The 27,338-nt window shown below is 37.7% G+C and overlaps 9 non-coding genes across 9 annotated transcripts; all 9 read right to left on the reverse strand.

Moving 5' to 3' along the window:
* Positions 1–2,218: 2,218 nt before the first annotated feature.
* Positions 2,219–2,292, reverse strand: TRNAT-AGU (transfer RNA threonine (anticodon AGU)). Its single transcript has one exon. It is a non-coding gene; the product is annotated as a tRNA-Thr (tRNA).
* A 1,590-nt stretch (positions 2,293–3,882) lies between these two features.
* On the reverse strand, positions 3,883–3,956 carry TRNAI-AAU (transfer RNA isoleucine (anticodon AAU)). Its single transcript has one exon. It is a non-coding gene; the product is annotated as a tRNA-Ile (tRNA).
* A 3,249-nt stretch (positions 3,957–7,205) lies between these two features.
* On the reverse strand, positions 7,206–7,279 carry TRNAI-AAU (transfer RNA isoleucine (anticodon AAU)). Its single transcript has one exon. It is a non-coding gene; the product is annotated as a tRNA-Ile (tRNA).
* An 8,456-nt stretch (positions 7,280–15,735) lies between these two features.
* TRNAI-AAU (transfer RNA isoleucine (anticodon AAU)) lies at positions 15,736–15,809 on the reverse strand. Its single transcript has one exon. It is a non-coding gene; the product is annotated as a tRNA-Ile (tRNA).
* A 1,590-nt stretch (positions 15,810–17,399) lies between these two features.
* On the reverse strand, positions 17,400–17,473 carry TRNAI-AAU (transfer RNA isoleucine (anticodon AAU)). Its single transcript has one exon. It is a non-coding gene; the product is annotated as a tRNA-Ile (tRNA).
* Positions 17,474–19,062: 1,589 nt separating this feature from the next.
* TRNAI-AAU (transfer RNA isoleucine (anticodon AAU)) lies at positions 19,063–19,136 on the reverse strand. Its single transcript has one exon. It is a non-coding gene; the product is annotated as a tRNA-Ile (tRNA).
* Positions 19,137–20,725: 1,589 nt separating this feature from the next.
* On the reverse strand, positions 20,726–20,799 carry TRNAI-AAU (transfer RNA isoleucine (anticodon AAU)). The gene has a single exon. It is a non-coding gene; the product is annotated as a tRNA-Ile (tRNA).
* Positions 20,800–22,387: 1,588 nt separating this feature from the next.
* Positions 22,388–22,461, reverse strand: TRNAI-AAU (transfer RNA isoleucine (anticodon AAU)). Its single transcript has one exon. It is a non-coding gene; the product is annotated as a tRNA-Ile (tRNA).
* Positions 22,462–25,712: 3,251 nt separating this feature from the next.
* TRNAI-AAU (transfer RNA isoleucine (anticodon AAU)) lies at positions 25,713–25,786 on the reverse strand. The gene has a single exon. It is a non-coding gene; the product is annotated as a tRNA-Ile (tRNA).
* Between the last annotated feature and the right edge of the window lie 1,552 nt (positions 25,787–27,338).

Here is a 27,338-nt window from a genome sequence, read left to right on the forward strand (position 1 = left end):
TTAAAAATACCCAGGACATTCCATGTTTCCCTGTTGAAACCGCTGATCTTGAATCGGTTTCATTCCTCACTTCCTCCAACTCCGAAAGTCCAAACTCAACGAGGCGTTGAGTATGAAGTGGCCAAGATCCTGGACTCACGTCACCGTTATGGTCAACTACAATATCTTATTGACTGGAAGGGTTATGGTCCTGAGGAACGTTCATGGACCAATGCTTCTGATGTCCATGCTCCTGCCTTGGTCCGGAGATTCCATTCCAAGTTTCCTCAAAAACCAAAGAAGTGTCCTGGGGCCACTCCTAAAGGGGGGGGTGCTGTCACGATCCGGGTATCTGGACGCCATTTCTTACCCATCAGATGCCTCCTAAGGCTGGCTCAGCGCTCCAGGACCGGATCCCATCTGTTATCCTGATGTGTACATTCCTATATCCTCTCCTGTCACTCTGGGACGCTGTCACAGTAAACGCCATATTACACCTGGCATGGCGTCTCCCGCGGCCTCCGCCGCCGTCCCTGAACTTCTGCATGCAGAGTGTCTGAGTGGCGATTACGTCAGCCGCGGCCTCCGCTGTGTCCGCGTGGTTGGATGTGCATCTGTCAGCCTGGCGCCTCCTGTCTCCGGTGGCCGGCACCGCCATTACTGTTTTCATTACCACATGGATTACAAACCAAACTTCCCTCCAAGTGTCTGCATGGGCGCAGCCATCTTGGATTCTGTCAGCTGATCATTTCCACCAATCTGTTCTCAGTATTGATAATCTGCATAATTGCCTAGCCAATCCCTTCCTTGCTGCAGGTATAAATACACTGTGCCTGAGCAAGGAAGGCGTCAGTGCTTTGGTTGTCAAACCTAGTTCCTGTTTGTCTCTCTCCTGTGATTGTCTTCCAGGTTCCAGCTCCTGTCTCAAGACTTCCACCATAGAGACCCGCACCAGCATTCCACCTGCGGTGTAGCCTGACTCTTCAATCCATTGTGGATTCATCTGTTTCCAGCTACAACATTACCTGCTTCCAGCTCAGCTTCCAGCAGAGTACAGCTTCCCTTAAAGGGCCGGTGTCCTTTCTACACTTTACCACTCTCCACCGGTATTATTATTTCTCCGCTCTCAAGTTCTACATTTCAGTTCATATTTCATCGCTCCCAAGTTCATTTATTATTTAACTGGTTCCAGCCAGTATCCACTCCGTGCTAACAACAGTCTGGTTCCAGCCAGTATCCACAGCAGCTGTTTTATCTTCAGCAACCCAGCTTTTCCTGGAACACCAGCTGGCACAATCCTGGGTTATCTCCATTGCTACAGTCGGGCCTGGTAAGGACTTTCCATCTAAGAAGATCATAAGAACTATCTCACACTACCAGTGCCCTGTGGCTCCTGCCATCCTGTAGTACGAAGGAACTGTATTTATTCTTTGCTGACTTTTACGTTTTCTTTTACTGCTGCTGTGTTGCGGAGTTGTCATAATAAACATCATTGACTTTATCCAAGTTGTCGTGGTCACGCCTTCGGGCAGTTATTATTCATGTTACTTACATGTCCAGGGGTCTGATACAACGTCCCAGGTTCCGGTACATCTCAGCCCCTACAACTGAGGCTGCCTCCCGTCAGCTCAGGCCCTCAGTTGTGACACTAGTAATCTGAGTTCATATATCGTGGGAGCTAACATTGTTTATTTTCCTTTTGTTCAAAGCTCCATTTTCATTCAATGTATGAGCATTGCAAATCTTCATTTAAAATTCATATAAATTCCATCATCTTCAGTTGTGTCCTTTGTTTAAACTCATTTTTAAACTTATCAAATCAGAAGTATGTCAAATATTTGGAAATAAGAAAAGATGCAATAAGAATGCAGAGATCCATTACTTGTGCTCTGGTCTTTAGAAATTCTCCATTTTTTTTTTACTTCAGTGTGCACTAATGAGAGGGGAGCACATATCTTCTTCTTCTTCTAGTAACACCTAGTGCCCTCTATGTTTGAGCAGCAATATAATAACTGATTAATTTGCCCTTGCATATCTTAGTTATGCCATATTGCTTGATTTGAGACAAAAGTCACTGAGCCATGTAGAGAAAAATCTTCATCAGCCAAAGGATGACACTCCCACTGGCTTCTGATATGTATTTGAAGAGATTTTGTGATATATGTGTCTATGATGTTTTCAAGTATTCATGCACTCCACCGATGAGCTTATTCCATTCTTGTCCATCAAGAAAAGCAAATGGCCCACACGGGAATCGAACCCGGTACCTTGGCGTTACTAGCACCACGCTCTAACCAACTGAGCTAACCGGCCACAGATATTACTGCAAGCAAACACAAAACTGGCAAATGTACCTCAAAGCACAGATCATATTTTGTTTTTATAGCATTTCATTTTTCAAAAAAAAGCTTAAGCCATAGAGTCACTTGAAGCATGGGTATCATAAAAATGCTCCAGTTTCTTTCCACATTACAAAATAAAAATAAATATTAGATAGGATAATAACAAAGATTAAGGCATCTAGTAATAGTATAAAAATAGACAATTTAGACAAGGAGTATATGCAAATCTAAGCAAAATCAATCTAAAAAATCTAATACACAATTTTTAATTGTAAATTTACAAATTGTTGAAAAAGATAATCCCAGGATGTAATCCATTATGTATTAAATTAAGTATGTTTTACCAAGTTGTGTATGAATAACTTTTAACACAAAAAAATATTTATTGGGGAAGTAGCTTAATGTGCCCATTGGAAATAAAGAATGCTAGCCCATTTTGGAATGCAAAGCTTAAGAAAATACAAACTTCAATCCATAGGAAAGTACTTTTTATTCAGTCTACACTCTGTAATCATACTATAGCTTAATTTACAAATTGTGATGTCATTATTAGACTTAACTCACAAGAAACTTTCATCCTTGGTCTATAAAAAAGGCAGTCCTCTGTTATAAAGCTTGAAACAATTGTAAGTGGCTGATATGCAAATATGGAAATACAGAAAAACTGTCAATTCAATGCTAGGATAACATAAGGGGTGATGCTCCAACTAAAATTGGTCCTAGGCATTTAGGTTTCTAGTATCTATCTTCTACTTTAAAAAATAGGTTACTTTTTATATATTATCATTGGTTTTGGACAAATATTCTACATTATACCTATTGCATCCCTGAGCTTATTAGAAACTTGAAATAATATATATAAAGTATTGAATTTCTTTTCTTTGCATTTAAAAGATGAGCGCACTTCAGTAGATGCCATTGCTCAGGTGAGGGTTCCATGGTGTAATTGTTAGCACCCTGGACTTTGAATCTAGTAATCTGAGTTCATATATCGTGGGAGCTAACATTGTTTATTTTCCTTTTGTTCAAAGCTCCATTTTCATTCAATGTATGAGCTTTGCAAATCTTCATTTAAAATTCATATAAATTCCATCATCTTCAGTTGTGTCCTTTGTTTAAACTCATTTTTAAACTTATCAAATCAGAAGTATGTCAAATATTTGGAAATAAGAAAAGATGCAATAAGAATGCAGAGATCCATTACTTGTGCTCTGGTCTTTAGAAATTCTCCATTTTTTTTTTACTTCAGTGTGCACTAATGAGAGGGGAGCACATATCTTCTTCTTCTTCTAGTAACACCTAGTGCCCTCTATGTTTGAGCAGCAATATAATAACTGATTAATTTGCCCTTGCATATCTTAGTTATGCCATATTGCTTGATTTGAGACAAAAGTCACTGAGCCATGTAGAGAAAAATCTTCATCAGCCAAAGGATGACACTACCACTGGCTTCTGATATGTATTTGAAGAGATTTTGTGATATATGTGTCTATGATGTTTTCAAGTATTTATGCACTCCACTGATGAGCTTATTCCATTCTTGTCCATCAAGAAAAGCAAATAGCCCATACGGGGATCGAACCCGTGACCTTGGCGTTATTAGCACCACACTCTAACCAACTGAGCTAACCGGCCACAAATATTGCTACAAACAAACACAAAACTGGCAAATGTACCTCAAAGCACAGATCATATTTTGTTTTTATAGCATTTCATTTTTTTTAAAAAAGCTTAAGCCATAGAGTCACTTGAAGCATGGGTATCATAAAAATGCTCCAGTTTCTTTCCACATTACAAAATAAAAATAAATATTAGATAGGATAATAACAAAGATTAAGGCATCTAGTAATAGTATAAAAATAGACAATTTAGACTAGGAGTATATGCAAATCTAAGCAAAATCAAACTAAAAAATCTAAAACACAATTTTTTATTGTAAATTTACAGATTGTTGAAAAAGATAATCCCAGGATGTAATCCATTATGTATTAAATTTAGTATGTTTTACCATATTGTGTATGAATAACTTTTAACACAAAAAAATATATATTGGGAAGTAGCTTAATGTGCCCATTGGAAATAAAGAATGCTAGCCCATTTTGGAATGCAAAGCTTAAGAAAATACAAACTTCAGTCCATAGGAAAGCACTTTTTATTCAGTCTACACTCTGTAATCATACTATAGCTTAATTTACAAATTGTGATGTCATTATCAGACTTAACTCACAAGAGACTTTCATCCTTGGTCTATAAAAAAGGCAGTCCTCTGTTATAAAGCTTGAAACAATTGTAAGTGGCTGATATGCAAATATGGAAATACAGAAAAACTGTCAATTCAATGCTAGGATAACATAAGGGGTGATGCTCCAACTGAAATTGGTCCTAGGCATTTAGGTTTCAAGTATCTATCTTCTCCTTTAAAAAATAGGTTACTGTTTTTATATTATCATTGGGTTTGGACAAATATTCTACATAATACCTATTGCATCCCTGAGCTTATTAGAAACTTGAAATAATATATATAAAGAATTGAATTTCTTTTCTTTGCATTTAAAAGATGAGCGCACTTCAGTAGATGCCATTGCTCAGGTGAGGGTTCCATGGTGTAATTGTTAGCACCCTGGACTTTGAATCTAGTAATCTGAGTTCATATCTCGTGGGAGCTAACATTGTTTATTTTCCTTTTGCTCAAAGCTCCATTTTCATTCAATGTATGAGTATTGCAAATCTTCATTTAAAATTCATATAAATTCCATCATCTTCAGTGGTGTCCTTTGTTTAAACTCATTTTTAAACTTATCAAATCAGAAGTATGTCAAATATTTGGAAATAAGAAAAGATGCAATAAGAATGCAGAGATCCATTACTTGTGCTCTGGTCTTTAGAAATTCTCCATTTTTTTTACTTCAGTGTGCACTAATGAGAGGGGAGCACATATCTTCTTCTTCTTCTAGTAACACCTAGTGCCCTCTATGTTTGAGCAGCAATATAATAACTGATTAATTTGCCCTTGCATATCTTAGTTATGCCATATTGCTTGATTTGAGACAAAAGTCACTGAGCCATGTAGAGAATAATCTTCATCAGCCAAAGGATGACACTCCCACTGGCTTCTGATATGTATTTGAAGAGATTTTGTGATATATGTGTCTATGATGTTTTCAAGTATTCATGCACTCCACCGATGAGCTTATTGCATTCTTGTCCATCAAGAAAAGCAAATGGCCCACACAGTGATTGAACCCGTTACCTTGGAGTTATTAGCACCACGCTCTAACCAACTGAGCTAACCGGCAACTGATATTACTGCAAGCAAACACAAAACTGGCAAATGTACCTCAAAGCACAGATCATATTTTGTTTTTATAGCATTTCATTTTTCAAAAAAATAACTTAAGCCATAGAGTCACTTGAAGCATGGGTATCATAAAAATGCTCCAGTTTCTTTCCACATTACAAAATAAAAATAAATATTAGATAGGATAATAACAAAGATTAAGGCATCTAGTAATAGTATAAAAATAGACAATGTAGTCTAGGAGTACATGCAAATCTAAGCAAAATCAATCTAAAAAATATAATACACAATTTTTAATTGTAAATTTACAGATTGTTGAAAAAGATAATCCCAGGATGTTATCCATTATGTATTAAATTTTATTATGTTTTACCAAGTTGTGTATGAATAACTTTTAACACAAAAAATATATATTGGGGAAGTAGCTTAATGTGCCCATTGGAAATAAAGAATGCTAGCCCATTTTGGAATGCAAAGCTTAAGAAAATACAAACTTCAATCCATAGGAAAGCACTTTTTATTCAGTCTACACTCTGTAATCATACTATAGCTTAATTTACAAATTGTGATGTCATTATCAGACTTAACTCACAAGAGACTTTCATCCTTGGTCTATAAAAAAGGCAGTCCTCTGTTATAAAGCTTGAAACAATTGTAAGTGGCTGATATGCAAATATGGAAATACAGAAAAACTGTCAATTCAATGCTAGGATAACATAAGGGGTGATGCTCCAACTGAAATTGGTCCTAGGCATTTAGGTTTCTAGTATCTATCTTCTCCTTTAAAAAATAGGTTACTTTTTATATATTATCATTGGGTTTGGACAAATATTCTACATAATACCTATTGCATCCCTGAGTTTATTAGAAACTTGAAATAATATATATATAGTATTGAATTTCTTTTCTTTGCATTTAAAAGATGAGCGCACTTCAGTAGATGCCATTGCTCAGGTGAGGGTTCCATGGTGTAATTGTTAGCACCCTGGACTTTGAATCTAGTAATCTGAGTTCATATCTCGTGGGAGCTAACATTGTTTATTTTCCGTTTGTTCAAAGCTCCATTTTCATCCAATGTATGAGTATTGCAAATCTTCATTTAAAATTTATTTAAATTCCATCATCTTCAGTGGTGTCCTTTTTTTAAACTCATTTTTAAACTTATCAAATCAGAAGTATATCAAATATTTGGAAATAAGAAAATATGCAATAAGAATTTAGAGATCCATTACTTGTGCTCTGGTCTTTAGAAATTCTCCATTTTGTAACTTCAGAGTGCACTAATGAGAGGGGAGCACATATCTTTTTCTTCTTCTAGTAACACCTAGTGCCCTCTATGTTTGAGCAGCAATATAATAACTGATTAATTTGCCCTTGCATATCTTAGTTATGCCATATTGTTTGATTTGAGACAAAAGTCACTGAGCCATGTAGAGAAAAATCTTCATCAGCCAAAGGATGACACTCCCACTGGCTTTTGATATGTATTTGAAGAAATTTTGTGATATATGTGTCTATGATGTTTTCAAGTATTCATGCACTCCACCGATGAGCTTATTCCATTCTTGTCCATCAAGAAATGCAAATGGCCCAAACAGGGATCGAACCCTTGACCTTGGCGTTATTAGCACCACGCTCTAACCAACTGAGCTAACCGGCCACAGATATTATTGCAAGCAAACACAAAACTGGCAAATGTACCTCAAAGCACAGATCATATTTTGTTTTTATAGCATTTCATTTTTCAAAAAAAAGCTTAAGCCATAGAGTCACTTGAAGCATGGGTATCATAAAAATGCTCCAGTTTCTTTCCACATTACAAAATAAAAATAAATATTAGATAGGATAATAACAAAGATTAAGGCATCTAGTAATAGTATAAAAATAGACAATGTAGACTAGGAGTATATGCAAATCTAAGCAAAATCAATCTAAAAAATCTAATACACAATTTTTAATTGTAAATTTACAGATTGTTGAAAAAGATAATCCCAGGATGTAATCCATTATGTATTAAATTTAGTATGTTTTACCAAGTTGTGTATGAATAACTTTTAACACAAAAAAATATATATTGGGGAAGTAGCTTAATGTGCCCATTGGAAATAAAGAATGCTAGCCCATTTTGGAATGCAAAGCTTAAGAAAATACAAACTTCAATCCATAGGAAAGCACTTTTTATTCAGTCTACACTCTGTAATCATACTATAGCTTAATTTACAAATTGTGATGTCATTATCAGACTTAACTCACAAGAGACTTTCATCCTTGGTCTATAAAAAAGGCAGTCCTCTGTTATAAAGCTTGAAACAATTGTAAGTGGCTGATATGCAAATATGGAAATACAGAAAAACTGTCAATTCAATGCTAGGATAACATAAGGGGTGATGCTCCAACTGAAATTGGTCCTAGGCATTTAGGTTTCTAGTATCTATCTTCTCCTTTAAAAAATAGGTTACTTTTTATATATTATCATTGGGTTTGGACAAATATTCTACATAATACCTATTGCATCCCTGAGCTTATTAGAAACTTGAAATAATATATATAAAGTATTGAATTTCTTTTCTTTGCATTTAAAAGATGAGCGCACTTCAGTAGATGCCATTGCTCAGGTGAGGGTTCCATGGTGTAATTGTTAGCACCCTGGACTTTGAATCTAGTTGTCACGATCCGGGTATCTGGACGCCATTTCTTACCCATCAGATGCCTCCTAAGGCTGGCTCAGCGCTCCAGGACCGGATCCCATCTGTTATCCTGATGTGTACATTCCTGTATCCTCTCCTGTCACTCTGGGACGCTGTCACAGTAAACGCCATATTACACCTGGCATGGCGTCTCCCGCGGCCTCCGCCGCCGTCCCTGAACTTCTGCATGCAGAGTGTCTGAGTGGCGATTACGTCAGCCGCGGCCTCCGCTGTGTCCGCGTGGTTGGATGTGCATCTGTCAGCCTGGCGCCTCCTGTCTCCGGTGGCCGGCGCCGCCATTACTGTTTTCATTACCACATGGATTACAAACCAAACTTCCCTCCAAGTGTCTGCATGGGCGCAGCCATCTTGGATTCTGTCAGCTGATCATTTCCACCAATCTGTTCTCAGTATTGATAATCTGCATAATTGCCTAGCCAATCCCTTCCTTGCTGCAGGTATAAATACACTGTGCCTGAGCAAGGAAGGCGTCAGTGCTTTGGTTGTCAAACCTAGTTCCTGTTTGTCTCTCTCCTGTGATTGTCTTCCAGGTTCCAGCTCCTGTCTCAAGACTTCCACCATAGAGACCCGCACCAGCATTCCACCTGCGGTGTAGCCTGACTCTCCAATCCATTGTGGATTCATCTGTTTCCAGCTACAACATTACCTGCTTCCAGCTCAGCTTCCAGCAGAGTACAGCTTCCCTTAAAGGGCCGGTGTCCTTTCTACACTTTACCGCTCTCCACCGGTATTATTATTTCTCCGCTCTCAAGTTCTACATTTCAGTTCATATTTCATTGCTCCCAAGTTCATTTATTATTTAACTGGTTCCAGCCAGTATCCACTCCGTGCTAACAACAGTCTGGTTCCAGCCAGTATCCACAGCAGCTGTTTTATCTTCAGCAACCCAGCTTTTCCTGGAACACCAGCTGGCACAATCCTGGGTTATCTCCATTGCTACAGTCGGGCCTGGTAAGGACTTTCCATCTAAGAAGATCATAAGAACTATCTCACACTACCAGTGCCCTGTGGCTCCTGCCATCCTGTAGTACCCAGGAACTGTATTTATTCTTTGCTGACTTTTACGTTTTCTTTTACTGCTGCTGTGTTGCGGAGTTGTCATAATAAACATCATTGACTTTTATCCAAGTTGTCGTGGTCACGCCTTCGGGCAGTTATTATTCATGTTACTTACATGTCCAGGGGTCTGATACAACCTCCCAGGTTCCGGTACATCTCAGCCCCTACAACTGAGGCTGCCTCCCGTCAGCTCAGGCCCTCAGTTGTGACAGTAAGCACTGACCTAATGAATCCAGCCGGAGACCAGGATCAAGCGGCCAGGCCGATGCAAGAACTGGCAGCCCGACTAGAACATCAGGAGGCTGCACAGGGCCACATCATCCGCTGTCTCCAGGATCTCTCTACTCGGCTGGATGGGATTCAGACAACTCTCCGTGGATCAGGCGCGTCTGGTGCGTCAACCACAGTGACTCCAGCTATAACCCCACCCACCTTACCCATTTCTGCTCCACGTCTTCATCTTCCAACGCCAGCAAAATTTGACGGATCTCCAAGATTCTGCAGGGGATTTCTCAACCAGTTTGAGATTCAGTTTGAGCTACAACCTGGCAATTTTCCCAGTGACCGTACAAAAATTGCCTACATTATTTCTCTTCTCAGTGGCTCAGCCCTTGATTGGGCATCACCGTTATGGGAGAGGTCCGACACCCTGCTATCTTCCTACACTGCCTTCATGTCAACATTCAGGCGCATCTTCGACGAGCCAGGCCGGGTAACCTCAGCTTCATCCGAGATTCTCCGTTTACGCCAGGGGTCACGTACTGTAGGACAATATCTGATACAGTTCCAGATCCTGGCATCCGAACTGGCATGGAACGACGAGGCCCTGTATGCTGCATTCTGGCATGGCTTATCTGAGCGTATTAAAGATGAGTTAGCTACCAGAGACTTACCTTCTAAGTTAGATGAGCTAATCTCACTCTGCACGAAAGTTGATTTACGTTTCAGAGAGAGAGCAACTGAGCGTGGAAGATCATCTGCTCCAAAATCTTCTGCTCCTCCTCCTCGTCAACTGTCACCATCTAAAGATGAGCCCATGCAACTTGGCCGTTCCCGTTTAACTCCTGCTGAGCGCCGAAGACGTCTCTCCGAGTTTCTCTGTCTCTATTGTGCAGCTCCGTCTCACACCATTAATGCCTGTCCCAAACGTCCGGGAAACTCCAAATCCTAGCTCGCCAAGGAGAGGGCCGGCTAGGAGTAATGATCTCCTCTCCATCTCCTCAAGATTGTAATCTCCCAGTCTCGCTTCAAGTTGCTCAACGTTATCGGAACGTCATTGCCCTCCTTGATTCCGGAGCAGCTGGGAACTTTATTACCGAAGCCTATGTTAAACGGTGGTCCCTACCCACCGAGAGACTTCCTTCGTCCATTTCTTTAACTGCCGTGGATGGCAGCAAAATTTTTGATGCAGTTATTTCTTTAAGGACTCTACCAGTTCGTCTGAGAGTGGGAGTTCTTCATTCCGAACTTATTTCTTTTTTAGTGATTCCAAGAGCCACACATCCTGTGGTCCTGGGCCTTCCATGGCTCCGTCTTCACAATCCTACAATTGATTGGACGACTACGCAAATCCTGGCATGGGGTTCCTCCTGTGCTGAGACATGTTTGTTTAAAGTATTGCCTGTCTGTTCTTCCTCCCCCAGGTCGTCTGATGTTCCACCTCCTCCATATCAAGATTTCACGGATGTGTACAGTAAAGCTTCTGCTGATATCCTTCCTCCTCATAGAGAATGGGACTGTCCGATTGATCTCGTTCCAGGGAAGGTTCCACCTCGAGGCCGAACTTATCCGTTGTCTCTGCCTGAGACGCATTCTATGGAGGAATATATTAAAGAGAACCTAGCAAAGGGGTTCATTCGACCCTCTTCTTCTCCAGCCGGCGCAGGCTTCTTTTTTGTAAAAAAGAAAGATGGTGGTCTGCGGCCGTGCATCGACTACAGAGGTTTGAACGACATTACCATCAAGAACCGTTATCCTTTACCCCTGATTACTGAGCTCTTTGACAGAGTTAGCGGAGCTACCATCTTTACAAAGCTGGACTTGCGAGGTGCATACAATCTCATCCGGATCCGTGAGGGTGACGAGTGGAAGACCGCCTTTAACACCCGTGACGGACATTATGAGTACCTCGTCATGCCCTTCGGATTGAGCAATGCTCCAGCTGTCTTCCAGCATTTTGTCAATGAGATCTTCAGAGACATTCTATACCGTCATGTCGTGGTCTATCTAGACGATATCCTCATTTTTGCCAACGATTTAGAGGAACATCGTTTTTGGGTTAAAGAGGTTCTGTCCCGTCTCCGTGTCAATCATCTCTATTGCAAATTAGAAAAATGCGTCTTTGAAGTCAAGTCCATTCCGTTTCTAGGGTACATTGTGTCCGGTTCCGGACTAGAGATGGATCCTGAGAAACTACAAGCAATCCAAAATTGGCCGGTACCCTTAACCCTCAAAGGGGTCCAGAGGTTCTTAGGGTTCGCCAACTATTACCGAAAGTTTATACGAGACTTTTCCACCATTGTGGCGCCTATTACTGCTTTCACTAAGAAGGGTGCTAACCCGTCCAAGTGGTCTGAAGAAGCCATGCAAGCATTTCATCTTTTAAAACAAAGGTTCATCTCTGCGCCTGTTCTGAAACAGCCTGACATCGACTCTCCTTTCATCTTAGAGGTGGATGCCTCCTCCGTTGGAGTAGGAGCGGTGTTATCTCAGAGGGCTAAAGATGGCCATTTACACCCTTGCAGTTTCTTCTCCCGGAAGTTCTCCCCAGCTGAGCGCAACTATGCCATTGGCGACCAGGAGTTGCTAGCCATCAAGCTCGCTCTAGAAGAGTGGAGGTATCTGTTGGAGGGAGCTTCTCATTCAATCACCATACTTACAGACCACAAGAACCTTTTATACCTGAAGGGCGCACAATGTCTCAACCCTCGTCAGGCCAGATGGGCACTTTTCTTTTCCAGGTTCAACTTTAAACTCCAGTTCTGTCCGGGTTCTCAGAATCGCAAGGCCGATGCCCTTTCCCGCTCATGGGAGCAAGAAAATGAGTCAGAGTCTTCAGACAAGCATCCTATTATAAATCCGTTGGCATTCTCCACGGTAGGGATGGACTCTACGCCCCCATCAGGGAAAAGTTTTGTGAAGCCGATGCTAAGGAAGAAGCTCATGCATTGGGCCCATGCTTCCCGTTTTGCCGGACATACAGGTATCCAAAAAACCCTGGAGTTTATCTCTAGGTCCTATTGGTGGCCAACTCTGAAAAAGGACGTCTTGGAGTTTATTGCATCTTGCCCAAAGTGTGCCCAACATAAAGTATCCCGCCAGTCGCCTGCGGGGCAACTGGTTCCACTATCCGTTCCCCGTCGACCATGGACCCACTTGTCGATGGATTTCATTACAGACTTACCCATGTGCAACAAGTTCAATACCATCTGGGTGGTAGTTGACCGGTTCACCAAGATGGCACACTTCATTCCTCTCACCGGTCTTCCGTCAGCTTCCAAGTTGGCTCAAGTATTCATACAAGAGATCTTCCGACTCCACGGTCTTCCTGAAGAAATTATCTCAGATCGAGGAGTTCAATTCACAGCCAAATTCTGGCGAAGTTTATGTCAAGTCCTCCAAGTCAAGCTAAAGTTTTCCACGGCTTACCATCCTCAGACCAATGGTCAAACCGAGAGGGTGAATCAGGACTTGGAGGCCTTCCTCCGCATCTATGTGTCCTCCTCTCAAGATGACTGGGTTCAATTACTTCCCTGGGCCGAGTTCTGTCATAACAACCAGTATCATTCTTCATCTGCTTCAACACCATTCTTCACTAACTTTGGATTCCACCCTAAAGTCCCTGAGTTCCAACCGCTTCCAGCAACTTCTGTTCCCGCAGTGGATATCACCTTGCATCAGTTTGCCAATATCTGGAAGAGCGTACGATCAGCTCTGCTCAAGGCATCGTTCAGGTACAAGAAGTTTGCGGATAAGAAGCGTCGAGCAGTTCCTGCTCTCAAGGTGGGTGATCGGGTATGGTTATCCACGAAGAATTTGAGGTTAAGAGTTTCCAGTATGAAGTTTGCACCTCGCTATATCGGTCCTTTCAAGATTGAACAAGTCATCAATCCTGTTGCTTACAGACTCCAGTTGCCTCCCTTCTTAAAAATACCCAGGACATTCCATGTTTCCCTGTTGAAACCGCTGATCTTGAATCGGTTTCATTCCTCACTTCCTCCAACTCCGAAAGTCCAAACTCAACGAGGCGTTGAGTATGAAGTGGCCAAGATCCTGGACTCACGTCACCGTTACGGTCAACTACAATATCTTATTGACTGGAAGGGTTATGGTCCTGAGGAACGTTCATGGACCAATGCTTCTGATGTCCATGCTCCTGCCTTGGTCCGGAGATTCCATTCCAAGTTTCCTCAAAAACCAAAGAAGTGTCCTGGGGCCACTCCTAAAGGGGGGGGTGCTGTCACGATCCGGGTATCTGGACGCCATTTCTTACCCATCAGATGCCTCCTAAGGCTGGCTCAGCGCTCCAGGACCGGATCCCATCTGTTATCCTGATGTGTACATTCCTGTATCCTCTCCTGTCACTCTGGGACGCTGTCACAGTAAACGCCATATTACACCTGGCATGGCGTCTCCCGCGGCCTCCGCCGCCGTCCCTGAACTTCTGCATGCAGAGTGTCTGAGTGGCGATTACGTCAGCCGCGGCCTCCGCTGTGTCCGCGTGGTTGGATGTGCATCTGTCAGCCTGGCGCCTCCTGTCTCCGGTGGCCGGCGCCGCCATTACTGTTTCATTACCACATGGATTACAAACCAAACTTCCCTCCAAGTGTCTGTATGGGCGCAGCCATCTTGGATTCTGTCAGCTGATCATTTCCACCAATCTGTTCTCAGTATTGATAATCTGCATAATTGCCTAGCCAATCCCTTCCTTGCTGCAGGTATAAATACACTGTGCCTGAGCAAGGAAGGCGTCAGTGCTTTGGTTGTCAAACCTAGTTCCTGTTTGTCTCTCTCCTGTGATTGTCTTCCAGGTTCCAGCTCCTGTCTCAAGACTTCCACCATAGAGACCCGCACCAGCATTCCACCTGCGGTGTAGCCTGACTCTCCAATCCATTGTGGATTCATCTGTTTCCAGCTACAACATTACCTGCTTCCAGCTCAGCTTCCAGCAGAGTACAGCTTCCCTTAAAGGGCCGGTGTCCTTTCTACACTTTACCACTCTCCACCGGTATTATTATTTCTCCGCTCTCAAGTTCTACATTTCAGTTCATATTTCATTGCTCCCAAGTTCATTTATTATTTAACTGGTTCCAGCCAGTATCCACTCCGTGCTAACAACAGTCTGGTTCCAGCCAGTATCCACAGCAGCTGTTTTATCTTCAGCAACCCAGCTTTTCCTGGAACACCAGCTGGCACAATCCTGGGTTATCTCCATTGCTACAGTCGGGCCTGGTAAGGACTTTCCATCTAAGAAGATCATAAGAACTATCTCACACTACCAGTGCCCTGTGGCTCCTGCCATCCTGTAGTACCCAGGAACTGTATTTATTCTTTGCTGACTTTTACGTTTTCTTTTACTGCTGCTGTGTTGCGGAGTTGTCATAATAAACATCATTGACTTTTATCCAAGTTGTCGTGGTCACGCCTAAGGCAAGTTATTATTCATGTTACTTACATGTCCAGGGGTCTGATACAACCTCCCAGGTTCCGGTACATCTCAGCCCCTACAACTGAGGCTGCCTCCCGTCAGCTCAGGCCCTCAGTTGTGACACTAGTAATCTGAGTTCATATATCGTGGGAGCTAACATTGTTTATTTTCCTTTTGTTCAAAGCTCCATTTTCATTCAATGTATGAGCATTGCAAATCTTCATTTAAAATTCATATAAATTCCATCATCTTCAGTTGTGTCCTTTGTTTAAACTCATTTTTAAACTTATCAAATCAGAAGTATGTCAAATATTTGGAAATAAGAAAAGATGCAATAAGAATGCAGAGATCCATTACTTGTGCTCTGGTCTTTTTTTACTTCAGTGTGCACTAATGAGAGGGGAGCACATATCTTCTTCTTCTTCTTCTTCTAGTAACACCTAGTGCCCTCTATGTTTGAGCAGCAATATAATAACTGATTAATTTGCCCTTGCATATCTTAGTTATGCCATATTGCTTGATTTGAGACAAAAGTCACTGAGCCATGTAGAGAAAAATCTTCATCAGCCAAAGGATGACACTCCCACTGGCTTCTGATATGTATTTGAAGAGATTTTGTGATATATGTGTCTATGATGTTTTCAAGTATTCATGCACTCCACCGATGAGCTTATTCCATTCTTGTCCATCAAGAAAAGCAAATGGCCCACACGGGGATCGAACCCGGTACCTTGGCGTTATTAGCACCACGCTCTAACCAACTGAGCTAACCGGCCACAGATATTACTGCAAGCAAACACAAAACTGGCAAATGTACCTCAAAGCACAGATCATATTTTGTTTTTATAGCATTTCATTTTTCAAAAAAAAGCTTAAGCCATAGAGTCACTTGAAGCATGGGTATCATAAAAATGCTCCAGTTTCTTTCCACATTACAAAATAAAAATAAATATTAGATAGGATAATAACAAAGATTAAGGCATCTAGTAATAGTATAAAAATAGACAATTTAGACAAGGAGTATATGCAAATCTAAGCAAAATCAATCTAAAAAATCTAATACACAATTTTTAATTGTAAATTTACAAATTGTTGAAAAAGATAATCCCAGGATGTAATCCATTATGTATTAAATTAAGTATGTTTTACCAAGTTGTGTATGAATAACTTTTAACACAAAAAAATATTTATTGGGGAAGTAGCTTAATGTGCCCATTGGAAATAAAGAATGCTAGCCCATTTTGGAATGCAAAGCTTAAGAAAATACAAACTTCAATCCATAGGAAAGCACTTTTTATTCAGTCTACACTCTGTAATCATACTATAGCTTAATTTACAAATTGTGATGTCATTATTAGACTTAACTCACAAGAAACTTTCATCCTTGGTCTATAAAAAAGGCAGTCCTCTGTTATAAAGCTTGAAACAATTGTAAGTGGCTGATATGCAAATATGGAAATACAGAAAAACTGTCAATTCAATGCTAGGATAACATAAGGGGTGATGCTCCAACTGAAATTGGTCCGAGGCATTTAGGTTTCTAGTATCTATCTTCTATTTTTAAAAATAGGTTACTTTTTATATATTATCATTGGTTTTGGACAAATATTCTACATTATACCTATTGCATCCCTGAGCTTATTAGAAACTTGAAATAATATATATAAAGAATTGAATTTCTTTTCTTTGCATTTAAAAGATGAGCGCACTTCAGTAGATGCCATTGCTCAGTTGAGGGTTCCATGGTGTAATTGTTAGCACCCTGGACTTTGAATCTAGTAATCTGAGTTCATATATCGTGGGAGCTAACATTGTTTATTTTCCTTTTGTTCAAAGCTCCATTTTCATTCAATGTATGAGCTTTGCAAATCTTCATTTAAAATTCATATAAATTCCATCATCTTCAGTTGTGTCCTTTGTTTAAACTCATTTTTAAACTTATCAAATCAGAAGTATGTCAAATATTTGGAAATAAGAAAAGATGCAATAAGAATGCAGAGATCCATTACTTGTGCTCTGGTCTTTAGAAATTCTCCATTTTTTTTTTACTTCAGTGTGCACTAATGAGAGGGGAGCACATATCTTCTTCTTCTTCTAGTAACACCTAGTGCCCTCTATGTTTGAGCAGCAATATAATAACTGATTAATTTGCCCTTGCATATCTTAGTTATGCCATATTGCTTGATTTGAGACAAAAGTCCCTGAGCCATGTAGAGAAAAATCTTCATCAGCCAAAGGATGACACTACCACTGGCTTCTGATATGTATTTGAAGAGATTTTGTGATATATGTGTCTATGATGTTTTCAAGTATTTATGCACTCCACTGATGAGCTTATTCCATTCTTGTCCATCAAGAAAAGCAAATAGCCCATACGGGGATCGAACCCGTGACCTTGGCGTTATTAGCACCACACTCTAACCAACTGAGCTAACCGGCCACAGATATTGCTACAAACAAACACAAAACTGGCAAATGTACCTCAAAGCACAGATCATATTTTGTTTTTATAGCATTTCATTTTTCAAAAAAAAGCTTAAACCATAGAGTCACTTGAAGCATGGGTATCATAAAAATGCTCCAGTTTCTTTCCACATTACAAAATAAAAATAAATATTAGATAGGATAATAACAAAGATTAAGGCATCTAGTAATAGTATAAAAATAGACAATTTAGACTAGGAGTATATGCAAATCTAAGCAAAATCAAACTAAAAAATCTAAAACACAATTTTTTATTGTAAATTTACAGATTGTTGAAAAAGATAATCCCAGGATGTAATCCATTATGTATTAAATTTAGTATGTTTTACCAAATTGTGTATGAATAACTTTTAACACAAAAAAATATATATTGGGGAAGTAGCTTAATGTGCCCATTGGAAATAAAGAATGCTAGCCCATTTTGGAATGCAAAGCTTAAGAAAATACAAACTTCAATCCATAGGAAAGCACTTTTTATTCAGTCTACACTCTGTAATCATACTATAGCTTAATTTACAAATTGTGATGTCATTATCAGACTTAACTCACAAGAGACTTTCATCCTTGGTCTATAAAAAAGGCAGTCCTCTGTTATAAAGCTTGAAACAATTGTAAGTGGCTGATATGCAAATATGGAAATACAGAAAAACTGTCAATTCAATGCTAGGATAACATAAGGGGTGATGCTCCAACTGAAATTGGTCCTAGGCATTTAGGTTTCTAGTATCTATCTTCTCCTTTAAAAAATAGGTTACTGTTTATATATTATCATTGGGTTTGGACAAATATTCTACATAATACCTATTGCATCCCTGAGCTTATTAGAAACTTGAAATAATATATATAAAGTATTGAATTTCTTTTCTTTGCATTTAAAAGATGAGCGCACTTCAGTAGATGCCATTGCTCAGGTGAGGGTTCCATGGTGTAATTGTTAGCACCCTGGACTTTGAATCTAGTAATCTGAGTTCATATCTCGTGGGAGCTAACATTGTTTATTTTCCTTTTGTTCAAAGCTCCATTTTCATTCAATGTATGAGTATTGCAAATCTTCATTTAAAATTCATATAAATTCCATCATCTTCAGTGGTGTCCTTTGTTTAAACTCATTTTTAAATTTATCAAATCAGAAGTATGTCAAATATTTGGAAATAAGAAAAGATGCAATAAGAATGCAGAGATCCATTACTTGTGCTCTGGTCTTTAGAAATTCTCCATTTTTTTTTACTTCAGTGTGCACTAATGAGAGGGGAGCACATATCTTCTTCTTCTTCTAGTAACACCTAGTGCCCTCTATGTTTGAGCAGCAATATAATAACTGATTAATTTGCCCTTGCATATCTTAGTTATGCCATATTGCTTGATTTGAGACAAATGTCACTGAGCCATGTAGAGAAAAATCTTCATCAGCCAAAGGATGACACTCCCACTGGCTTCTGATATGTATTTGAAGAGATTTTGTGATATATGTGTCTATGATGTTTTCAAGTATTCATGCACTCCACCGATGAGCTTATTCCATTCTTGTCCATCAAGAAAAGCAAATGGCCCATACGGGGATCGAACCTGTGACCTTGGCGTTATTAGCACCACACTCTAATCAACTGAGCTAACAGGCCACAGATATTACTGCAAGCAAACACAAAATTGGCAAATGTACCTCAAAGCACAGATCATATTTTGTTTTTATAGCATTTCATTTTTAAAAAAAAGCTTAAGACATAGAGTCACTTGAAGCATGGGTATCATAAAAATGCTCCAGTTTCTTTCCACATTACAAAATAAAAATAAATATTAGATAGGATAATAACAAAGATTAAGGCATCTAGTAATAGTATAAAAATAGACAATTTAGACTAGGAGTATATGCAAATCTAAGCAAAATCAAACTAAAAAATCTAAAACACAATTTTTTATTGTAAATTTACAGATTGTTGAAAAAGATAATCCCAGGATGTAATCCATTATGTATTAAATTTAGTATGTTTTACCAAATTGTGTATGAATAACTTTTAACACAAAAAAATATATATTGGGGAAGTAGCTTAATGTGCCCATTGGAAATAAAGAATGCTAGCCCATTTTGGAATGCAAAGCTTAAGAAAATACAAACTTCAATCCATAGGAAAGCACTTTTTGTTCAGTCTACACTCTGTAATCATACTATAGCTTAATTTACAAATTGTGATGTCATTATCAGACTTAACTCACAAGAGACTTTCATCCTTGGTCTATAAAAAAGGCAGTCCTCTGTTATAAAGCTTGAAACAATTGTAAGTGGCTGATATGCAAATATGGAAATACAGAAAAACTGTCAATTCAATGCTAGGATAACATAAGGGGTGATGCTCCAACTAAAATTGGTCCTAGGCATTTAGGTTTCTAGTATCTATCTTCTCCTTTAAAAAATAGGTTACTTTTTATATATTATCATTGGGTTTGGACAAATATTCTACATAATACCTATTGCATCCCTGAGCTTATTAGAAACTTGAAATAATATATATAAAGTATTGAATTTCTTTTCTTTGCATTTAAAAGATGAGCGCACTTCAGTAGATGCCATTGCTCAGGTGAGGGTTCCATGGTGTAATTGTTAGCACCCGGACTTTGAATCTAGTAATCTGAGTTCATATCTCGTGGGAGCTAACATTGTTTATTTTCCTTTTGTTCAAAGCTCCATTTTCATTCAATGTATGAGTATTGCAAATCTTCATTTAAAATTCATATAAATTCCATCATCTACAGTGGTGTCCTTTGTTTAAACTCATTTTTAAACTTATCAAATCAGAAGTATGTCAAATATTTGGAAATAAGAAAAGATGCAATAAGAATGCAGAGATCCATTACTTGTGCTCTGGTCTTTAGAAATTCTCCATTTTTTTTTTTACTTCAGTGTGCACTAATGAGAGGGGAGCACATATCTTCTTCTTCTTCTAGTAACACCTAGTGCCCTCTATGTTTGAGCAGCAATATAATAACTGATTAATTTGCCCTTGCATATCTTAGTTGTGCCATATTGCTTGATTTGAGACAAAAGTCCCTGAGCCATGTAGAGAAAAATCTTCATCAGCCAAAGGATGACACTACCACTGGCTTCTGATATGTATTTGAAGACATTTTGTGATATATGTGTCTATGATGTTTTCAAGTATTTATGCACTCCACTGATGAGCTTATTCCATTCTTGTCCATCAAGAAAAGCAAATAGCCCATACGGGGATCGAACCCGTGACTTTGGCGTTATTAGCACCACACTCTAACCAACTGAGCTAACCGGCCACAGATATTGCTACAAAAAAACACAAAACTGGCAAATGTACCTCAAAGCACAGATCATATTTTGTTTTTATAGCATTTCATTTTTCAAAAAAAAGCTTAAGCCATAGAGTCACTTGAAGCATGGGTATCATAAAAATGCTCCAGTTTCTTTCCACATTACAAAATAAAAATAAATATTAGATAGGATAATAACAAAGATTAAGGCATCTAGTAATAGTATAAAAATAGACAATTTAGACTAGGAGTATATGCAAATCTAAGCAAAATCAAACTAAAAAATCTAAAACACAATTTTTTATTGTAAATTTACAGATTGTTGAAAAAGATAATCCCAGGATGTAATCCATTATGTATTAAATTTAGTATGTTTTACCAAATTGTGTATGAATAACTTTTAACACAAAAAAATATATATTGGGGAAGTAGCTTAATGTGCCCATTGGAAATAAAGAATGCTAGCCCATTTTGGAATGCAAAGCTTAAGAAAATACAAACTTCAATCCATAGGAAAGCACTTTTTGTTCAGTCTACACTCTGTAATCATACTATAGCTTAATTTACAAATTGTGATGTCATTATCAGACTTAACTCACAAGAGACTTTCATCCTTGGTCTATAAAAAAGGCAGTCCTCTGTTATAAAGCTTGAAACAATTGTAAGTGGCTGATATGCAAATATGGAAATACAGAAAAACTGTCAATTCAATGCTAGGATAACATAAGGGGTGATGCTCCAACTGAAATTGGTCCTAGGCATTTAGGTTTCTAGTATCTATCTTCTCCTTTAAAAAATAGGTTACTTTTTATATATTATCATTGGGTTTGGACAAATATTCTACATAATACCTATTGCATCCCTGAGCTTATTAGAAACTTGAAATAATATATATAAAGTATTGAATTTCTTTTCTTTGCATTTAAAAGATGAGCGCACTTCAGTAGATGCCATTGCTCAGGTGAGGGTTCCATGGTGTAATTGTTAGCACCCTGGACTTTGAATCTAGTAATCTGAGTTCATATCTCGTGGGAGCTAACATTGTTTATTTTCCTTTTGTTCAAAGCTCCATTTTCATTCAATGTATGAGTATTGCAAATCTTCATTTAAAATTCATTTAAATTCCATCATCTTCAGTGGTGTCCTTTGTTTAAACTCATTTTTAAACTTATCAAACCAGAAGTATGTCAAATATTTGGAAATAAGATAAGATGCAATAAGAATGCAGAGATCCATTACTTGTGCTCTGGTCTTTAGAAATTCTCCATTTTTTTTACTTCAGTGTGCACTAATGAGAGGGGAGCACATATCTTCTTCTTCTTCTAGTAACACCTAGTGCCCTCTATGTTTGAGCAGCAATATAATAACTGATTAATTTGCCCTTGCATATCTTAGTTATGCCATATTGCTTGATTTGAGACAAAAGTCACTGAGCCATGTAGAGAAAAATCTTCATCAGTCAAAGGATGACACTCCCACTGGCTTCTGATATGTATTTGAAGAGATTTTGTGATATATGTGTCTATGATGTTTTCAAGTATTCATGCACTCCACCGATGAGCTTATTCCATTCTTGTCCATCAAGAAAAGCAAATGGCCCATACGGGGATCGAACCTGTGACCTTGGCGTTATTAGCACCACACTCTAATCAACAGAGCTAACAGGCCACAGGTATTACTGCAAGCAAACACAAAACTGGCAAATGTACCTCAAAGCACAGATCATATTTTGTTTTTATAGCATTTCATTTTTAAAAAAAAAGCTTAAGACATAGAGTCACTTGAAGCATGGGTATCATAAAAATGCTCCAGTTTCTTTCCACATTACAAAATAAAAATAAATATTAGATAGGATAATAACAAAGATTAAGGCATCTAGTAATAGTATAAAAATAGACAATTTAGACTAGGAGTATATGCAAATCTAAGCAAAATCAATCTAAAAAATCTAATACACAATTTTTAATTGTAAATTTACAAATTGTTGAAAAAGATAATCCCAGGATGTAATCCATTATGTATTAAATTTAGTATGTTTTACCAAATTGTGTATGAATAACTTTTAACACAAAAAAATATATATTGGGGAAGTAGCTTAATGTGCCCATTGGAAATAAAGAATGCTAGCCCATTTTGGAATGCAAAGCTTAAGAAAAAACAAACTTCAATCCATAGGAAAGCACTTTTTATTCAGTCTACACTCTGTAATCATACTATAGCTTAATTTACAAATTGTGATGTCATTATCAGACTTAACTCACAAGAGACTTTCATCCTTGGTCTATAAAAAAGGCAGTCCTCTGTTATAAAGCTTGAAACAATTGTAAGTGGCTGATATGCAAATATGGAAATACAGAAAAACTGTCAATTCAATGCTAGGATAACATAAGGGGTGATGCTCCAACTAAAATTGGTCCTAGGCATTTAGGTTTCTAGTATCTATCTTCTCCTTTAAAAAATAGGTTACTTTTTATATATTATCATTGGGTTTGGACAAATATTCTACATAATACCTATTGCATCCCTGAGCTTATTAGAAACTTGAAATAATATATATAAAGTATTGAATTTCTTTTCTTTGCATTTAAAAGATGAGCGCACTTCAGTAGATGCCATTGCTCAGGTGAGGGTTCCATGGTGTAATTGTTAGCACCCTGGACTTTGAATCTAGTAATCTGAGTTCATATCTCGTGGGAGCTAACATTGTTTATTTTCCTTTTGTTCAAAGCTCCATTTTCATTCAATGTATGAGTATTGCAAATCTTCATTTAAAATTCATTTAAATTCCATCATCTTCAGTGGTGTCCTTTGTTTAAACTCATTTTTAAACTTTTTAAACCAGAAGTATGTCAAATATTTGGAAATAAGATAAGATGCAATAAGAATGCAGAGATCCATTACTTGTGCTCTGGTCTTTAGAAATTCTCCATTTTTTTTTACTTCAGTGTGCACTAATGAGAGGGGAGCACATATCTTCTTCTTCTTCTAGTAACACCTAGTGCCCTCTATGTTTGAGCAGCAATATAATAACTGATTAATTTGCCCTTGCATATCTTAGTTATGCCATATTGCTTGATTTGAGACAAAAGTCACTGAGCCATGTAGAGAAAAATCTTCATCAGTCAAAGGATGACACTCCCACTGGCTTCTGATATGTATTTGAAGAGATTTTGTGATATATGTGTCTATGATGTTTTCAAGTATTCATGCACTCCACCGATGAGCTTATTCCATTCTTGTCCATCAAGAAAAGCAAATGGCCCATACGAGGATCGAACCTGTGACCTTGGCGTTATTAGCACCACACTCTAATCAACAGAGCTAACAGGCCACAGGTATTACTGCAAGCAAACACAAAACTGGCAAATGTACCTCAAAGCACAGATCATATTTTGTTTTTATAGCATTTCATTTTTTTAAAAAAAGCTTAAGACATAGAGTCACTTGAAGCATGGGTATCATAAAAATGCTCCAGTTTCTTTCCACATTACAAAATAAAAATAAATATTAGATAGGATAATAACAAAGATTAAGGCATCTAGTAATAGTATAAAAATAGACAATTTAGACTAGGAGTATATGCAAATCTAAGCAAAATCAAACTAAAAAATCTAAAACACAATTTTTTATTGTAAATTTACAGATTGTTGAAAAAGATAATCCCAGGATGTAATCCATTATGTATTAAATTTAGTATGTTTTACCAAATTGTGTATGAATAACTTTTAACACAAAAAAATATATATTGGGGAAGTAGCTTAATGTGCCCATTGGAAATAAAGAATGCTAGCCCATTTTGGAATGCAAAGCTTAAGAAAATACAAACTTCAATCCATAGGAAAGCACTTTTTGTTCAGTCTACACTCTGTAATCATACTATAGCTTAATTTACAAATTGTGATGTCATTATCAGACTTAACTCACAAGAGACTTTCATCCTTGGTCTATAAAAAAGGCAGTCCTCTGTTATAAAGCTTGAAACAATTGTAAGTGGCTGATATGCAAATATGGAAATACAGAAAAACTGTCAATTCAATGCTAGGATAACATAAGGGGTGATGCTCCAACTAAAATTGGTCCTAGGCATTTAGGTTTCTAGTATCTATCTTCTCCTTTAAAAAATAGGTTACTTTTTATATATTATCATTGGGTTTGGACAAATATTCTACATAATACCTATTGCATCCCTGAGCTTATTAGAAACTTGAAATAATATATATAAAGTATTGAATTTCTTTTCTTTGCATTTAAAAGATGAGCGCACTTCAGTAGATGCCATTGCTCAGGTGAGGGTTCCATGGTGTAATTGTTAGCACCCTGGACTTTGAATCTAGTAATCTGAGTTCATATCTCGTGGGAGCTAACATTGTTTATTTTCCTTTTGTTCAAAGCTCCATTTTCATTCAATGTATGAGTATTGCAAATCTTCATTTAAAATTCATTTAAATTCCATCATCTTCAGTGGTGTCCTTTGTTTAAACTCATTTTTAAACTTATCAAACCAGAAGTATGTCAAATATTTGGAAATAAGATAAGATGCAATAAGAATGCAGAGATCCATTACTTGTGCTCTGGTCTTTAGAAATTCTCCATTTTTTTTACTTCAGTGTGCACTAATGAGAGGGGAGCACATATCTTCTTCTTCTTCTAGTAACACCTAGTGCCCTCTATGTTTGAGCAGCAATATAATAACTGATTAATTTGCCCTTGCATATCTTAGTTATGCCATATTGCTTGATTTGAGACAAAAGTCACTGAGCCATGTAGAGAAAAATCTTCATCAGTCAAAGGATGACACTCCCACTGGCTTCTGATATGTATTTGAAGAGATTTTGTGATATATGTGTCTATGATGTTTTCAAGTATTCATGCACTCCACCGATGAGCTTATTCCATTCTTGTCCATCAAGAAAAGCAAATGGCCCATACGGGGATCGAACCTGTGACCTTGGCGTTATTAGCACCACACTCTAATCAACAGAGCTAACAGGCCACAGGTATTACTGCAAGCAAACACAAAACTGGCAAATGTACCTCAAAGCACAGATCATATTTTGTTTTTATAGCATTTCATTTTTAAAAAAAAAGCTTAAGACATAGAGTCACTTGAAGCATGGGTATCATAAAAATGCTCCAGTTTCTTTCCACATTACAAAATAAAAATAAATATTAGATAGGATAATAACAAAGATTAAGGCATCTAGTAATAGTATAAAAATAGACAATTTAGACTAGGAGTATATGCAAATCTAAGCAAAATCAATCTAAAAAATCTAATACACAATTTTTAATTGTAAATTTACAAATTGTTGAAAAAGATAATCCCAGGATGTAATCCATTATGTATTAAATTTAGTATGTTTTACCAAATTGTGTATGAATAACTTTTAACACAAAAAAATATATATTGGGGAAGTAGCTTAATGTGCCCATTGGAAATAAAGAATGCTAGCCCATTTTGGAATGCAAAGCTTAAGAAAAAACAAACTTCAATCCATAGGAAAGCACTTTTTATTCAGTCTACACTCTGTAATCATACTATAGCTTAATTTACAAATTGTGATGTCATTATCAGACTTAACTCACAAGAGACTTTCATCCTTGGTCTATAAAAAAGGCAGTCCTCTGTTATAAAGCTTGAAACAATTGTAAGTGGCTGATATGCAAATATGGAAATACAGAAAAACTGTCAATTCAATGCTAGGATAACATAAGGGGTGATGCTCCAACTAAAATTGGTCCTAGGCATTTAGGTTTCTAGTATCTATCTTCTCCTTTAAAAAATAGGTTACTTTTTATATATTATCATTGGGTTTGGACAAATATTCTACATAATACCTATTGCATCCCTGAGCTTATTAGAAACTTGAAATAATATATATAAAGTATTGAATTTCTTTTCTTTGCATTTAAAAGATGAGCGCACTTCAGTAGATGCCATTGCTCAGGTGAGGGTTCCATGGTGTAATTGTTAGCACCCTGGACTTTGAATCTAGTAATCTGAGTTCATATCTCGTGGGAGCTAACATTGTTTATTTTCCTTTTGTTCAAAGCTCCATTTTCATTCAATGTATGAGTATTGCAAATCTTCATTTAAAATTCATTTAAATTCCATCATCTTCAGTGGTGTCCTTTGTTTAAACTCATTTTTAAACTTTTTAAACCAGAAGTATGTCAAATATTTGGAAATAAGATAAGATGCAATAAGAATGCAGAGATCCATTACTTGTGCTCTGGTCTTTAGAAATTCTCCATTTTTTTTTACTTCAGTGTGCACTAATGAGAGGGGAGCACATATCTTCTTCTTCTTCTAGTAACACCTAGTGCCCTCTATGTTTGAGCAGCAATATAATAACTGATTAATTTGCCCTTGCATATCTTAGTTATGCCATATTGCTTGATTTGAGACAAAAGTCACTGAGCCATGTAGAGAAAAATCTTCATCAGTCAAAGGATGACACTCCCACTGGCTTCTGATATGTATTTGAAGAGATTTTGTGATATATGTGTCTATGATGTTTTCAAGTATTCATGCACTCCACCGA

The sequence above is a fragment of the Pseudophryne corroboree genome, chromosome 11 (assembly GCF_028390025.1).
Source record: "Pseudophryne corroboree isolate aPseCor3 chromosome 11, aPseCor3.hap2, whole genome shotgun sequence".
Taxonomy (NCBI): Eukaryota; Metazoa; Chordata; class Amphibia; order Anura; family Myobatrachidae; genus Pseudophryne; species Pseudophryne corroboree.